The 17,515-nt window shown below is 38.2% G+C and overlaps 1 protein-coding gene across 1 annotated transcript in view; it reads left to right on the top strand.

Moving 5' to 3' along the window:
- LOC122813440 (AP-1 complex subunit mu-2-like) overlaps positions 1–17,515 on the top strand; it is a 1,149,616-nt gene that overhangs the window by 361,729 nt on the left and 770,372 nt on the right. The window lies entirely within an intron of this gene.

Raw genomic sequence — 17,515 nt, 5'->3', positions numbered from 1 at the left:
TGTAAATGCTCACATATTGCTTTATTAACACAATGAAAATAACTTTTTGATTCAATTTAGTAAACAAGAGTAGAACAAGTCCTTGAAATCACACTGGGCAGCTGAAGGGAGAATGACCCTGAAGCTGTCTTGTTTACTAAACACAATTCCAATCTGATTCGTAAATATATCATTACATGTCTAGCTGCACTATTGATGGTGATTACTGGTGAGGGTGAGGTAAGATTTGCATATGTAATGTTTATAGCTGAGCAGGTAAAACACGTCAATACTGACACGGGAGAGACTGGAAGACGAATGTCTTGAACTAGGTAGCAACTAAAGTCTCTTCTTTGCCCTTTATTCTTTAATAATAATTTGCAGAGGCCAAAATCGGAATTTGTACATCCTGTTTGTATACAGATTATTATATCTCTGTGTTCAGGTCAGTATTATGGAGTCTATATTAGAACATCGAAGTTTCAAAACTTCGAATGTTCTAATATCGAACCCTATTCAGCGAAAGCTGAAAACATCGAACATACAGAACAGCAAATTTTTTCCTAGGGAAAACAATTTCTGTTCCAAAACACATACACACAACACAAGCACACCAAACAAACAGCAATCCACACACATGCACCTAAAATCTTACATCTAACCCTACACTAAACTATACATACACCACTAACCTTAACCCAAACCCTAACCCTAAGGTCCGTCACCATCGCACACTCGCCTCACCCGCGCCCTAACCCTAACTCATCTACCCCGCCCTAACCCTCACGTCCACACAATTGCACACTTACCTGACCCGCGCCCTAACCCTAACCCGCCCTAACCCTCACGTCCACACAATCACACACATGCCTATCCCACACCCTAACCCTAACTACCCTAACCCGCACTCAATCGCACACTTACCTGAACCCAACCCATAACTTTCCACCACAGCACTGAAAATACTGAAGCAACAGAAACAGACAACCGAATTCTTTCCCTAGGAAAAAATTCATTTTTCTGTTGCTTCGATATTTTCAGCTTTCGCTAAATAGGGTTTGATATTAGAACATTCGAAGTTTTGAAACTTTGATGTTCTAATAGAGACCCATAGTTTGAATGAGTTGATAATTTATGTAAAAAGATATGATGCACATTTCATTTTCTAATGGTGTATTTTAACATATCCTCTTGTGAGCTTCTTAATATCACAGCAACTCAATGCAAACCATACTCAGCAGCACACAAGACTGACTGATTTAAGTGTGCAAATACGCATTTTCATAAACAGAGCTATAGAGACTCCAGGTGCAAGTCAGAGTCCAGATGTCATGGTCTTTTCTGTACAACCTGTTTTACAATGTTTGAAGCTAGAAATGTTCTCACAGAATTAGTATTTTAAACTTTTTTCTACACAAATCGGCTTCTGTTATGGAAATGCAGAAGGTGGCTTTATTTTCCCAGTGATTAACATGTTGACAAAACCTAAATTTGACCACTGGAAAAAAAAAACTGTTAAGATAATGTATGCAGCAGACTTGTGTTGTTTATATTCATCATTCATGCAGATGGCTAATTGGACTAGTAGTGCATTGCATGAACACTTATATGTTCATACCACTACTCTTTAGCAGACTGCAGCAGTTGTGGTCTCTGCTGTCGCACGTCATTGCAATACATTGAAGTTTCTGTGGTTTGGACTTTGGTAACTGCATTTGTTATTGCAGCGACCCACCAAAAGTGTTTTTAAGTTGAAATAATTTGTTCCCCTGCCGCTGTAGTATCTTCACTCTCCCATTGTTTTGACTAGTAGGTGACGCACACTGTGTGACATTCTTTTTTGTAAAATGTCACCAAATCCTGTTATCTCCACACCCTGTTTACCCACTGTACATTCCACACCCTGTTTACCCACTGTACATTGGTGAGAATACTTTGGTCTAACTGGTTTCCTATCCCCAGACAGTTTATCTTGTATACCACTTGGTTCATAACAGACAGCAAAGCTCACCCTTAGTGCCTTTGCACTGACAACATAAACCACACTTTTATGACTCTTCGTTTTCCTGTTCATTGCAGGACTACAGTGAACTGAGTCCTTGATTTGACAGGCTTGCATAGAAGATAGAAAGTCAAAATTAGACCCCTGCAGTCATACATGAAGCTGTTCAAAGCTACAGTGGCTTAGATCAGTTAATTTGTTGAAGTAGAAGGTAACATGCACTTGAGCTAAAAAACTTATGAATTATGTACACGGGAAGCAGTGGTGTGGTACTTGCTAGTGAATAACCCATGTGCTTGCTAATAGTCTCTGTGAGTCCATCCTGCAGGTATTCTTTGGAAGGTGACAACACTGTATTGTCCTGTTAAGCACTGGGCACCTTCAGGGTTTAGTGCACTGTGATCCCCTCCTGCAATGGAGTATAAGATGAGGGCTTGTTGTCAATTTCTGTCTTCACAGCTGCAGACTGGACCCATATTTGATTTCATTGATGGGGAATCTTGCTGATCTGTCCCAGAGGTGGAGTTCTGTGGCACTCAAATTTTTCCCCCCTTTAGTCTTGATTTCCATTGCTGGAAATATACGTACTTCTGTGAACTGCCTTACATGTCGTGCAGAGCAGCATGCACACACAGATGCCACAATGACCTCCCTAATATTTGTGTAAAGTCCCACAAAAGTAGGATCAATGTTGTGTCTCTTGCTTTCAACAGGGGTGACACCTAGCACAGTACACACAAGCAAGGAAGAACAGCAGGCGGTCACATGGTCTGTCATTTCTTCCTTTTTTTCCCTAACCCTGGCCAATGGTGTGGTAGCCCGTGTCAGTTCCTGAACCAAAAACAAGCAGATACTTGGCCTGACAGACCTGCTCCTCAGATTATTGTCTTTGGCTGCTGAAAATGTAAATCTGTGGCTACTGCCAGAAATGTAAATCTTCTGCTCTCTTCTCATCTCTAGTTTTAGCAAGCAGATCCCCATCTGCTAAGTGGTATGGGTTTGCATGTTTATGCATGAGCATTTTTTATTCTCATTCAGCTGTATTTAACTTTAACTGTGTGACAGTATTACAACATACTTGTACAGCTAGGTACGACAAATCTGTGTTGCATTTCATGAAGTAATTTATTATTAGTCTGTAGCACAGAAGTGGAAGGAAGTCTGTCTCAGAAATTGCTTCTAGGTTTATAGGTTTTGTACAGCAGTGTATTTCATGGAAAGATAAGCAGATGCACAGTAAAGTCACTCTAGTTCAGAAAGTTTTAATAACAAATACATAATGTATAACAGCATTACTGTTTTATTTAACTTGCAGTATATTAAAGGCAGCCCTGCACACACACATGTATGTATGTATGTATATATATATATATATATATATATATATATATATATATATATATATATACACACATCTGTATGGCTTGCAAATGCACCATCCATAAACATACCCACTCATCAGCGTCATTATCAGTCTTGTTGCTGATTAAAGCAATTTGGGATGAAGTTAAGGAAGTGCCCTTGCAGTTGTAGGCTGCCTGACAGAATGCTGTTATTAGGTCCTGTCCACTTCCTGAACTCTGTCTCTGCTCTGGAAAGCTTTGTTAAAACTGTCTAAAGGTTTTTTTGCTTCCTGCATTTTCTTATATGGGCTGTGTATAGTAAGACTGAGCTTTAGGGTGCTGAATGGGAAACTAACACTGCCTGTCTAAAACCTCCAGCGTTTCATCATTTTAAGCACATGTGAAATAAATGCTGAAGTGCTCTACAGATTCTGGTGCCCCATGTTTTTAGTGGGGACACTGGAATCTGGAGAACTGATTGTTCTTTACTGTACTGCCAGTCAATAATGGCACAGCTGATGCATCAGTGAGGAAATACATTTTTTCTGCTTGTTCATTTTAATTTTCCACTTTTGAAGACCCCATGTTTATATTTCCTGCAAATTATGCTGATGCAAGCCTTTCATAGCAACAAATAGAAGAAATTAAGTTTAATGTACTGTGGTAACTAGCTTGCAGTCTACTGCAGAGGCTTTTAGAGCTTTGTAAACATGGATGGGAAGGTATGTTATCTGTTTCAGCACACAGACTGACTGATTTAAGTCCTGCTTACTGAAACAGTAAGCAGTAGAAAAAATGTGAACTACAGAGCATTTGAGTGTATTAATGGACTTTTAATAGTAGAGCAAAATGATTTTAAAGAGGTTTAATACCCTGTACAGACTTGTATGCTTGATCTTCTGTGGCCTTAAATTCAATTCCGAGAAGACTGTATCATTTCTCATTACAGTTTGAGCTGCTTTTACAGTCTGTATTACTAAACCTTGTCTGATTCCTTTCATTTGAGGATTTTATTCCTTTTATTTGAGGATTTTATTCCTTTCATTTGAGGATTTTTGGTTGCTTAGCAGTGATTAATAGTGCTTTTAAAAATGCACAGTTGCCATCTTTGACTTCAGCAGCAGCACAGAGAAAGCAACATACAGGAGTCTAAATCTTGCAGGATTAGATCCCTAACTATTTGTGTAGCTTTTCTCAAAGTTATATTGCTTTCTGATTTGTGTATCTGTGATTTATTTGTGCCTGCTATCTGCATTATGGAAGGGCTCCTAATAATAATTACTGTATCCGAGAGCTACTTTCAATCTAAGTAAAGTGTTACTGAAAGCCTGTATTCCTGGCAGCAATATGTCATTTTTTTTTTCTTGCCTAAAAATGTTATATTGAATTTTTTGACTTTTTTTTTTTTTTTTTTTTACTGTGGGATGTTTTCTGTAAGCAGATACACAAATCTGGTTTAGTGAATGGCTGTGCAGACAAAACCTGTCAGACTGGCAAAACTGCATATAAGCCAAAGGCCTTCACATTTAAAGTGATGGGGCATTTTCACATTTTGAGAAGTACAAAGTCACAGGATTTGAATTTGTAACCATGTGTGATTGTTGCATACTCTGAGTATGCTGTGATATGTACCTTGCAGGCACAATAATATGGTGTACTGAGGCTGCACTCAGGACTTTCTGCCTTACCTGCTTGAGAAAGATAATGTGAAAGACAAGTACAGCTGTGGAAATGTGAGCTCTGTGCTACGACTGTTATGGTGTAAATACGACTTGACATATTTGACCGCATATGTAAACATGTTTGTGTTAAACTTTAACTCCAATATTATTTAACATATATACATCACCTGTTTTGTTTTTGGAAATGTGGTCAGTATATGTTGAAAGGCTTTATGTTTCTGGCCTGATTCGTCAATGAGAATGTCCCTTGTCATGTCTAGCTTTACCTAACTACACTATTCAGTCTGTTCTCTTGACTCTTCTTTACTGTTGCCTCTTGTCTTCCTTCAAGCCCTTACTTTCAGACCTCCAGCTTATACTTGGTAAAGATCAGGGCCAGTGTTAGCATTTTGGGGGTCCCCAGCAGATGTCAAGTTGGGGGCCCCCTAGGCAATGCCAGTCTGTGTATCACCCTGTCACTGATAACCCTCCTAAGCAACCTTTTAGTTCATGCTGCAAACTTATAGGAGTAATAATCACAGACTGACCTGTAGCTGCAGTGCTCTTAATTACAGCAGGCCTATGTACAACATTATGTGGGCCCATCTCATAAATGGACATTTAAAGTTAGTGGCATTTAGCTGTACCAATGATACATTGCAGCAACTCTAAGTACAGGTCTGGACTTTGTGAAATGGTGCCCTCGGCCTACTGTTTCAACCAACTCCACACACACACACACACACACACACACACACACACACACACACACACACACCGGTCTTTCCCTGTTTTCTCTCCATATTGGGTTACCTGTACAACACACATTACTTTTTTTCCTCCTTTTCTCACATTTTGCTTTGCTCTTCAGCTTTTTCGAGATGCCATAACTTCCTATATGCTCTGAAGTGTATTTTAAAGTTTTTTTTTTCTTTTTACACAGCCTTTTCATTCAATGATGGCTTGAACAGAAATTTTGATTAAGGAAAGAAATTGTGTTGCTGTTCAGCTTTAGTTTTCCTTGTATCATTTCAACACACCTTTCCTGACCAAGTAAGCACAGTTGTAACCATTTAGCAAATAACTCAGTTAAGCCAGAGCCCCCAGAAGCAGTGGGTTATGCGTGTTCTGAAATAAATTTAGAGAATTTCCCAACCAATGGTGGCCTAAACAAAATCAATAGTAAGAAAATAATTTTAATATTAATAAATATTTTTTTTCTTTCAATGAAGACATAAGTTGTACCAAAGGCTTAATGTACAAAGATGACAAAACAGTAACTCACAATAAACTAACAAGACAGTTGTCTGGATACGCAGGTCTTATTTAGAACTGCCTGCCTCCCTAACCCCTAAAAAGACTGGCTATGCATCCCACTGGTGTTAGAATGGGATGAAAGCAGAGGTTAAAATTTCTACAGTCATGTATTTCAAATGACTGCTGACATACATATACATAGGTGCCTCCTCGTTTCTCAACCCGAACTGTCAAAGGCAGCTACCTGCATACATGTCTGAAGTGTGATTGTGAGCAAAGTGAAAAAAATAACAATTACAGTAATGTGTTCTACTTTGTTTTTCCTAGACAGTACACCGGCACTGCACAAACTATAGTTACCTTCTTTGTATACCTCTGAGGTCTGTGAGAAAAATAAAAGAAACAATGACCACACTGTCCTCAACCCAAACACAAACTATAATGACTTCATGTGCACACATCTAAGGTTTGACTGTGATGACAGTTAAAGAAGTAATAACCCCACCCACCCACACACACGTGCACACTCACATGCACACACACACACACACACACACACACACACACACACACACACACACGCACGCACACACACACACACACACACACACACACACACACACACACACACACACATCTGAACAGAGCTGGTTTTAGAATGGGTGCAGTTGAGAGTAGAGGCCATTATCAGCTTTATCCTAACAGGGTCCTATCACAGCCCTGTTCAGGTTAAAGAGAGTAATCAGAAAATTAATACATTTTTTCCTTCTAATTTTCCCCAGCAGGCAACAGCTGGTGTGATGCCCCCAAAGTCAAGGATGATTAGGGAAGCTCCATGTATCCAGATATACTGTGTGGGAAGTGGGGCCCCCAGACTCGTAGAAGATCTAAATGTCTGAATGTTCTGTGATATATTTTATTCATTACTTTTGAAATATAATTACTTGTTAGCTACATTTTTTTTTTACTGATACCCAGCAGGGTAAGTCGGTTTGATTTACTTTCCCTGACTTTTCTCATAGTTTTGCTCTATCCTTTGTAAAAAGTTTGATTTGCTTGTAAATCATTCAGAATTACAGACAGTCAATAAATCCAGACATCAAAGTTTTATACTTATTGTCCAAAAAAATGAAAGCTGATGCAAAAGTTGTTATACTATTAACTTTTTAATTCAGTTAGAGTAATATTTAGAACTTGTTCATGATTTTGAGCCTTTATTCTGCTATTATAGACATTGTACTGAATTCTTCTGCAAAGAAATTGAAAGTTTTATTAGCTGGTGTTCTGTTAGTGTTTATAAAATTTTCTGAAAGAGAAAACCATCTCGTAAGATAAGAAGCATCAGCTTTTCTCAAAATCCAAGGTTTGCACCGATCTCAGTCACTCTGGACTGCTGACCTCTCTAGTACTTACCTTGCTTATGTTCAGTATCAGCTTTATCCTAACAGGGTCATTTTACGGACCTGTTCACAGTAAAGAGTACAATCAGGAAATTAATACATTTTTTCTCCTCATTTTTCTCCAACCAGCAGCAATTTCTGTGGGGCCCCTGCACATGGTCAAGGATGATTAAGGGGTCCCCCTTGCAGTCATGGGTATTGCAAGTAACTAAAGTTGGCGATGTTGTTAGTTTTAGGGGAGTGAATGTCAACTAGCAGAGTTTTACTAAGCCAGGAGTACTATGTCAGGGGGAAAATATTTAATGGAATTGTGAAGCCTGTTGCTTGACAAAACACTGTTACTGTATCGAAGATATCTTTTGGTTTTAAAGGACATATAAATACAAGTTATTACCCATCTGGTTTATTAAGTACACAAAATTGCTGTACTAGCTTTTGTTGGTTTGACAGAGATGTTACGAATTCTCAAGGTAAGACAACTTGCTGTGGTTGGGGGCCCTCCAGTAACAGGGGGCACCAGGCGACCGCAGGGTTTGCTGGTGCCTAAAGCCGGCTATGGTAAAGATAAATTTTTCATGTGCTTCCTTAAGCCTCCGTTTACAGTCAGGCCAAGTAACAAGCAAATTACAGTGGTTGTTCAGAGCTCTGCTGTCCTTTAAGAAACTGGAATGTAAGAAGTCTCTTTTTCCATGGTCCTTCATTTCAGGTTTCACAAAACAGTCATTTCTATTGGTTCTCAGTTATTTTATTATATATATTGCTTGTTTACTTAACCGTGTATATTTGTTTGAAGACAGCACAGTTAACGAACCAGTATTTAAATTGCATTTATCATTCTAGCTTTCCTTCATTCCTCCCCTTCCTAACCCTTTTTCCATGTGCCCGAAGCCCCTTTGAATGCCTTAGCAGATTCCTACTCCTCCACCCAATCCTTGTTGCAAAAAAGATCCAAGTAGAAATTGGTCTTTGTCATCTGTTGGTTGTGCCCACAGTGAACGTAAGGCAACCCCCACCCCACCTTTAGGGAAAAGAAGTATGTCTGTCTTTAATCTGTAGGTATACCCTTTATCCTGCATCCTACAATCTATTCACAAACCTCTGCATTCTACACTTCCTACTTGCAGCATTCCAGTTCCTCAGTCTGTAACCTGCCCCTAGCCCCTGCAGTTTTCCTAGCTACTACCTGTGTGAGACCATATCAAAGTTCTTGGTGAAATTCAGTTAGACCATGGCTACAGGTATTCCCTCTGTCAATCCCTTTCTGGATTGATTGGCATCTCCTTCTGGTTATGGTTCTCTGTGGTTGTTGTCCAGGAAATTGTCTTAAGAAGGCAGTCAGCTTTTTCTTCAAGACTCTGCCTTTGACATTTCCTAACACTGCTATTAGGCTAACGGGCTTATAGTTCCTTGGAATTTTCTTGCTCCCCACTTTGTAAAAGGGTGCCATTGTTGTGTTTTTCCTAACAGCTGAGCTGATTTATTGAAAATATCCATTAGGGAATCCATCGGCACACTGACATGATTTTTTAAACACCTTTATTAAATTATCACTTAAGACATAGGAATAACTTACATTGAACAAGCAATAATGCCTGACAGAGTGTCTGTTAATGTAAAATTAATGCCTGCCCATGGGTGTTGTGAAGCCCGATGCTGCAGGCGGAGGGCCTCTTCACCCCTGGAAGCGCATCAGTTACACATTAACACACACCCTGGAGGGCATTATTGTGCTTAGAGAATGGTCTCTCTGTAAGGTTGTTGTGTTTTGCTTAAGTATTTTTTTAAGTACTATTTTATTTTTTTAATATATTTTGATGTAAAATAGTTCCTCTGTCTAATGTTTCTTCCTTGCTGTAGTATATGTTAATGGTGTTTGAGGAAGCATTTTGCATCCAAAATAAAACAGTCCAGGTATTTACTTTATATTTTTGGCCCCTTACTCCTAAAAAGGTTTGGTTTATTGCCTGTCATTGGAGACAGAAGTTACTAAATAATGACATATATTTGAGTTTGAAAGTTTTATTTCCTTCAGATAATGACATGCATTTGAGCTTCACATTTCATATCCTTCAGAAAATACACGCTAACAACACAAATCCTGTTCTTCTAGCAACTTTCAAAGTTTATAAGAGCACTATTTAAAATGTGTTCCTATTTTGTAGCATCTCCACCCCCAATTATGACAAGCTTTTTCCAGATTTCTTGTCTTAAGAGGTTGACAGGTATCGCTAAAAGATGAAGAGGTACGTAAAACTGCTACTGCTGCTTCCAGGGATCATTTTCTTTTCACTCTCTCTCTCACACACACTACCAGGGATCGTTCATTTGCTTTCACATTTCACTCACACTGTCAGTCTCTCTCTCTCTCACATATGCACACACACGCGTGCACACAAACAGCCTCTCTCTGCTTTCATGCACGCATTCACTCACACATGCGAAGAGAAACAGAAACACACATATGCACACACACTTTTCTGTTTCACTGGAGTGATCACTCTCTCTTACTCTCATACATACACTCACTCTCACACACATGCTTTATTTAAATTTTTTTTTTTTTACACTTACTAAACAGCAGAAGTGCTGCTTAGCAAGTGTAAAGTAATGGCTCGCTCACTCCCACTTTCACTGACATGCATGCGTACATTCTCATGCACAAACATAAACAACCGCACACACACACACACACACACACACACACACACACACACACACACACACACACACACACACACACACACACACACACACACACTTTCGTTTTTCAGTTTTCTTTTTAAGATATTTTATACTCGCAAAACAGCAGAAGTGCAGTCTAGTGAGCATAAAATAATGGCGGCTGTTTCATTATCTCAGTCCGAGCTCCACAGCAGCTTGATATGCTGCTGTGAAGTGGCGGACTCATTTTTCAGTGAGCATTACTTGTACATTAATACCCTGCTGGAGTACGCTCTTTCTCCAGTCATGGTACTGATGTACAGTAAGCCCATTTTCTAGCAGAAAATAAAATAAAGCATATCTAAACATTTTCATTTTCATGTATTTTACATTTACATACGTTTTCTTTTTTTTTTTTTTTTTTAACAACCATCGTTCACTCTTGCAGTACATAAATTGCTCAATTCCTGCCTTCCATTAAACCTTCCACCTCTTGCTAAACATTACTTTTCATGTATTGTTCCCACAAATTCCATTTATTTGTATGCAATTTGCTCCTTCCCTTTTCTAAAGCCCCCACCTTCGTTTCTTTTATCTCCTTTACAGTATTCAGTAATTCAGTTGCAGTTTGTTTATATTTTCATTTCCATTTTCTAGAAATTGATTTTTTGGCAGCCAATAGAGTTAAACTTAGTGATGTCTTACTATGCCTAGGCAATTTAGATCCTGTGTCCCACCTGTTGGTCTCACTATCCTGTATGTGATTACTAAAAATAAAATAATAGATATGTAGTTATTTAGTGTCATTTTATTTTTATTTTATATTCTTAATGGGTTTTCAGGGTGGCCATGGTGGTGCAGTGGTTAGCGTTGCTGCCTCACAGCAAGAAGTTCTCCGGTTCGATCCTCGGCTGGGGTGCCTTCTGTGCAGAGTCTGCATGTCCTCCCTGTGGTCGCGTGGGTTTCCTCCGGGTGCTCCGGTTTCCTCCCACATCCCAAAGACATGCAGTTGGTGGATTGGACACACTAAATTGGCCCTAGGTGTGAGTGTGTGCATGTGTGTGCCTTCTGTGGAAGGTTGGGTGCCGGGCTGGCAACTCGACACTGTAAAACTCCACTGCCAATCATGAGCGAACAGTGATCCGCTGTGGCGACCCCTAACCAGGAAAAGCCGAAAGAAGAAGAAGATTCTTAATGGGTTTCCAGCTTGTCAGTCTGTCATATGTAGAGCATCATTAAGTGGTCAGTAAATATATTCTTTGAGATTTATGTGTTTTTATTATAGTAAATCAGTATAGTAGAAAGCAATGCAGTCTCTTCAATAATAAACTAAAAAGATCAACACAAGCAAAAAAAACTTAGGCATATAGACAGGTATAAAAGAACAGCCACACCACCTAAAAAGAAGAAATCAATACATTTTTTTAGAAATATTTATGACAACCCTGTTTATCATAACAAAGATGTGCAGCATGGATAGAATGGTTAAAAGAAACAGTGAAAGGTTCTAATATGTAGGATATGAAATGGAATGCAGTAACCGCTAGAGAAATTCAGACAAAACTATGGACGCCTTCTAAATGGAAACTCTGTTCCAGATGCAGTGCACAGCCTCAGGCTAACTGTATTAACATCTTTGCATAAGCATTTAGCCCTGACAAAAATTGTATGTACACGTCCTGAATAAACATCAACCTGGTTAATGACAGAAAAAAAAATTACTCCTGTCTAAACGCTAACCTCCAAGCCATCCTAGATCAATAATTTGCCTTCTGCAATATGTAAACTGTATATTTGATTTGATGCCAACAGTGTTTATAACTTCTTGGAAAAAAAAGTTATGGCAATAGAGCAGAAAAATAGAAGAAACTCAAATGGAACAATATCCTCTAATTAAACAAAGCCATAACAGAGAGCTGTAAAAGATGTCGGAACCTAAATATGACATATTGTTAAAAAAAATAAATAAATAACATTTGACAACATGCTATATTCATGGATAGTGGAATGGTTACAAATGTATAAAGTACACCATACACCAATATATTACATAGTAGTCACTATGAAACAATGACAAACCACTTTACAATGAAGTCATGCTAGATAAAGCTACTATTTATTAATTTATGTATTTATTGCATTTATTAACTGGGATAGTTCACGGGGTAGAAATGTGCCCCTTTTCAGGGGTGTCCTGGGGATAAAAGCCCCAGTTCACATAAGTTAGGATTACATTTTCTTTCATAATCGTAAAGATGAGGTACACTTGTGTACTGTTTCAGGAACACTTGAGATTCCATAATTTGATACATAGATTCCAGTGCAGATATACTTATTCTGTACAGATTCCAATGCAGATATATTTGGTTATGCAAATATGACTGAAACATATATGTACAGTAAGTATATACAAGCAGTAAATTATGTTGGTTATTCTCTTCTCTGCAAACATATGTGTTGGATATACATTCCATCTTATTCATGAATGGGAGGGCATCATTTTTGATTAGGTGATCCTTGGCCAGCTTTGAGTTAACAAGGTTGACAGATTGAATATAATATTTAGGTTTATGGGAGGGGCGGATAAGTTATGAGATTGTTGTGGTGACAGAAGGGTGTTTGAAGAGGGTGAATTTAAGTGGGAGGAGTGGAATAGAAGAGAGGGTCCAATAACTGGGGATGGAGAGTGTGACAATAGGAGGTACTGCCAGTCATGGCAGGAGAAGTAAGGCAGTGGATGTGTAACATATTCCAGTACAGCTAGCTGGAGGTTTGCAAAGAATTGTATGTCATTTGTATATCAAACTGATTTGTAAAGATGCTTATGCTAGAAATGTATTTGTGAAGCAGCTTGTGTTAAAAATGTGTCAACAGTGTGCCCTGCTGGAAAGCAAAGAAATGTGCATGCATTATTATAACTGTTTAAATGTATACATTGTAACAGCATATACAGGAAGAGAAGAGGTTAATCCACTTAACTTTGAAAAAATATTGGTGAAATTAAATTACTTTATGGGTTAAGCCATAAAGATGCTATGCCACAGTTTTGCAGGGAGCCATAGATGTAATGTCTGTATTAGAGAATAGTTTGTAGCTCCTGTAGGAAGAATGGAATGGTTTTATTGCTTTCTGGCTTCCAAATCCTACAACAGATCTTAGAACAGATATGTATGGTAATAAGTGCTAAACCCTAGTGGCTACTAGTGTTGCTAATAGTGTGAGAACCAGAAGTCAGATGACTAGATGCATGTGATGTTATTCTGCACAGAAGTAATGTTTTAGTATTGGAGGGGACTGAAATCTCAGGGGCAGTCTGTTTTTGGAAACCTGACTAGTAAGACCCTCACCCACATCATCTTGCCTTGCGGTAGTAAGTAACTTAACTAGGGAACAGTAATTCTTTAGTTGATCATGAGTAGATAAGATTTACTAAATACTGTTTTTCTGTATCTGTGTGAAATTTTCTGTTGGTGTTATTGTTAATATTTTTTGTGACTGAAACTTTGGTGTTTACTGTAAATAGATATTTAGTATTTTATTGTTCTTTTATTGTTTATTATTAAGTATATTTAAACTTGTCATTGTGGCTGGTCCATTTTAGAAAATATTTAAGCTTTGAGACTATTTGCATATGTTTATCTGGTGATAACTCTGGCCATTCCTGAAAACCTTGTTGTTTGGTCAACATTACCATTTGTATTAATATTAATTTCACTCGGTATAGTTGGGTACTCTTGCAAGAGCCTTAGTTAGCTGGCTTTATAGTTCCTGGTGACAGTGATAATTACCTTATAGTCTGGACAAAAGGGACTATAGCTAGTAAACCTATGCACGGTGTGTGTATGTGTGTGTGTGTGTGTGTGTGTGTGTGTGTGTGTGTGTGTGCGCGTAAATCACATCTCAGTTTGTGTGTGTGTGTCATCTACTTGGAGCAGGGACACAAAGCACTGGTTTCTCAGAGAGAGTGGTGGAGTCTTAGCTTGAGCACTCTGCTGAGGACCTAACTCTGAAGCTGTGCCAGTGGAGAGTCTTACTGGGAACCTGGAGGGAGACAGATAGAGAAATCCAGACCCTGGTTTGACTGTGTTCCCTGTGTGCTGTTAAGGGAAATTGTGTTTGATGCAGAGAGGTCTGCATCTGGAAATGAGTGTATCCATTTGTATTCTAAATGAACATCCCACTTCAGTATGAGTGGTGAGCATTCAGGCTCCTTGATTACTGGCCCAGAGGGGGGATGTCACAGAGAGTATGGAGGGTGCTTGGTAGGGTGAAAATAGGTATAACGGTATAAGGAAGTGAGTTAGACAGGGTTTGAGCAAGAGCAGTGCCAGGAGTCCATGAAGTAATATTTTGGTTCATTTTTTGAAGGTGAAGTATGTTCAATTTGCCTGAGTTTTTAAGGGTGTAAATTTCCTGATTTTTAAGAATAAAATCTATAGATGGAAATTCCAGGGTGATTATTTGTCGTCATTGCTGTTCTGCCCTTCTCTTAAGCCATTAAGTTGTTTACTTAATACACTAGGCCATGATTACAGCTCAACTTAACAAAAACCAACCTTGCCCAATGATATCAAATCTACTGCTTGTGTCTGGTTTATAGTTAATCAGACATGGGACTGAAAGCACAAGTGTAAATAGCAGTTAAAACATTTTCAGATGATGTAGGAATGGCATAATGCCTTGCTAAATACACAAAAGCAGCATTTAAAGAAGGAAAACTGAAGCATCAAGAAAATATCCACCTGGGAGAAGAATGTGATATAGAAGGAGAGGAACAAGAGGGATGGAGTAAATATCTGTTATCGATGATGGGTCAGTGATAAAGCATGCGCAACTATGAACAAAGTTAAGTAAGGAATGCTGTATAAGACTAAAGATGTTAAAGTTTAAACTGTGAATTAGATTGCGCTTCAGCTTTGGTATAATTGACTGGTTCCAAAAAACATTAGACAACTGGGTGAGAAGATTTCTTCATATTTATTAAATGATATATTAAAAAAAGTGGCATGATTATATATCCCTGGGTCTGAAGGAGGTCTGAGCCTTCTTGAAACTATATGTGTGGGACTCTAGGTATGTTCCCTGATGTCATCAGATCCAAACATAGTTAAATTTTTAAACCATGAAGAAAACAAATTAAGATGACATCCTTGCTTAAGTTAGCTGAAGCATTTTTTTTTAATGAGAAGGAAGGGAAATCAGATTAGAAGTAGAAAATATCAGATAGCAACTGAAAGTGCCAAAATAAAAGAAATAATTTAAATAATATGATCAGAGAAAAAGAAAACTAAAAAGCCCGTAGTCATAGTGTTGAGTACAGAGAACTGCTTGAGCAACCGCATGCTGTTCAAAATGTGATGCGTGAATTTAAACCAGAAGATTAAAGGTTAATAATGGCAACTTAAGACAGTGGACTATGTATGCATTCTTTCACAAAGTCCTTAGAAAACTGGGAGATACAGACAAATGTAGGTTCTGTAGCACAGAACTCGAAACAGTTTCACATCTTCTGGGTGGTTGGGATATACACTGAAGAGGCTCTGAATACTAAAAGGCACACTAATGTAGAAAGACTGCTACTTCGGAGATTGTGCAAACACTAAAACATATAGGTAACTGAGAAGCATTGTAAAAATGAGCCTTAAAGAATTGTCATCCAATACAAGCAGTCAAGAAAAACAGATAATCTAGTCAAAGTAAAAAAGGACAAAAATAACATTAGTCATAGAAATTAGCTATAGATAGTGATTTATGTTATTTTGTATACTGAAAGACATTAAAATCATAAAATACCAAGAACTGTAGAAACTAGACCAATCTGGACTAAATATAGCCAGGTAATTCCAACAGTAGTAAGAGCAAAAGGGCTACTAAAATAATTTTTAAGTATACTTAAATATGTTGCCAATCCAGGTACATCCATATTAACCGTAGAAGGAGACACTTCTGGGTACATTGTGAGTGCTAAGAAGAGCACTGTTGGCAAACTTCAGTGACTAAAGCTCAATAGGTAACACACACTTACCTCTGGCGCAGAAGGCTGTGAGTCTATTACCATGTCAGGTAGTCAGATTAATTTTCCAGCACTGACACTTCAGTGCAGCATGATAGGTTGTTGCACTCCTGAGTGTGCTGTCCTTCGGATGAGACTTTAAACTAAGGCCCATCTGCCTAAGTTGGTGGGGAAGCTGGTGAAGCTCAGGTGGATGTAAAAGACCCCATGGCACTTATGGAAAAGACTAGGGAGAAATTCCTCAGTGCCCTGGCCAAATTTCACTTATGATTATCACCTCGGGTCTTCCCTGAAAAGATGCTAATGGCTTAGTAGAACTAACTCAGTCAACAAAGAGTAAATAAGTTCTAATTTTATGAGCTTGGACTTGAATCATAACCCGGCTTAGAAATGGGGTCTATTCCTGTTAGGGTGTAAGCTATTAGAAGCCCTAAATATTTGGAAAAGTTAAAAGAGTAAATTCCGATGCAAATATGTAAATACTTTGCTTGATTATTTACTTATCAAAGCAGTCTATAATAATTTAGTTGTTTGTTTGTTTAGTCCTTCTATTACATTCATTCTAATGTGAAGAGTCACATTATGCTGTAGTCTGTCTATTTTCTTGTTAATATATTGTAGAGCTATTATTTTGACTGCTGATATAAGCTATTCTTTCTTTTTGCAGTTAGTCTGTTATAGCAGAAATAGCCCTCGGGCTAGTTCAAGTGCATAGTGAATATAATCCTGTAACTAGATAAATAAATGCAAAAGTCTGTACATTTAAATGTTCAGGTACTGTGATTTTGGTCATGGTGACTTCACTGCCTGCTTAAAAATGATACCTGGGTAACCACAGAAGGCACTGTTCTGTTGTGGCAGTGATGCTGGGACTGACATGGTTTCAGGTTTAGGAAGAGAAGTGGTGAAGAAAGTTTGAGATTTTGATAGCTTTGTTTAAATTTGATTAAAGTGTATTTAATTAATTGTTTCCCCTTATACTCCTTGTGATAAAATTGCAACTGAGGTTGTAAACAAAATTATAGTTAGATTTTTTTAAGCTTCACAGTTTGCTCATTTTTTCGTTAGTTAAACACACAGAATGTCATGGTAAGTACTGAGTAACAATTTAAATACGACTGCAAAGCATTATCAGTAAGCAAAATAGCTTACCTTTTTAAAGGAGCAGCTTGTTATTTACATTGCTGTTTCACTACTGT

This window comes from Protopterus annectens, chromosome 10.part0 (genome assembly GCF_019279795.1).
Source record: "Protopterus annectens isolate FY-2018-M chromosome 10.part0, PAN1.0, whole genome shotgun sequence".
Taxonomy (NCBI): domain Eukaryota; kingdom Metazoa; phylum Chordata; order Ceratodontiformes; family Protopteridae; genus Protopterus; species Protopterus annectens.
Note: the sequence above shows the minus strand (reverse complement) of the source record. Positions and strands in the feature narration are given on the sequence as shown.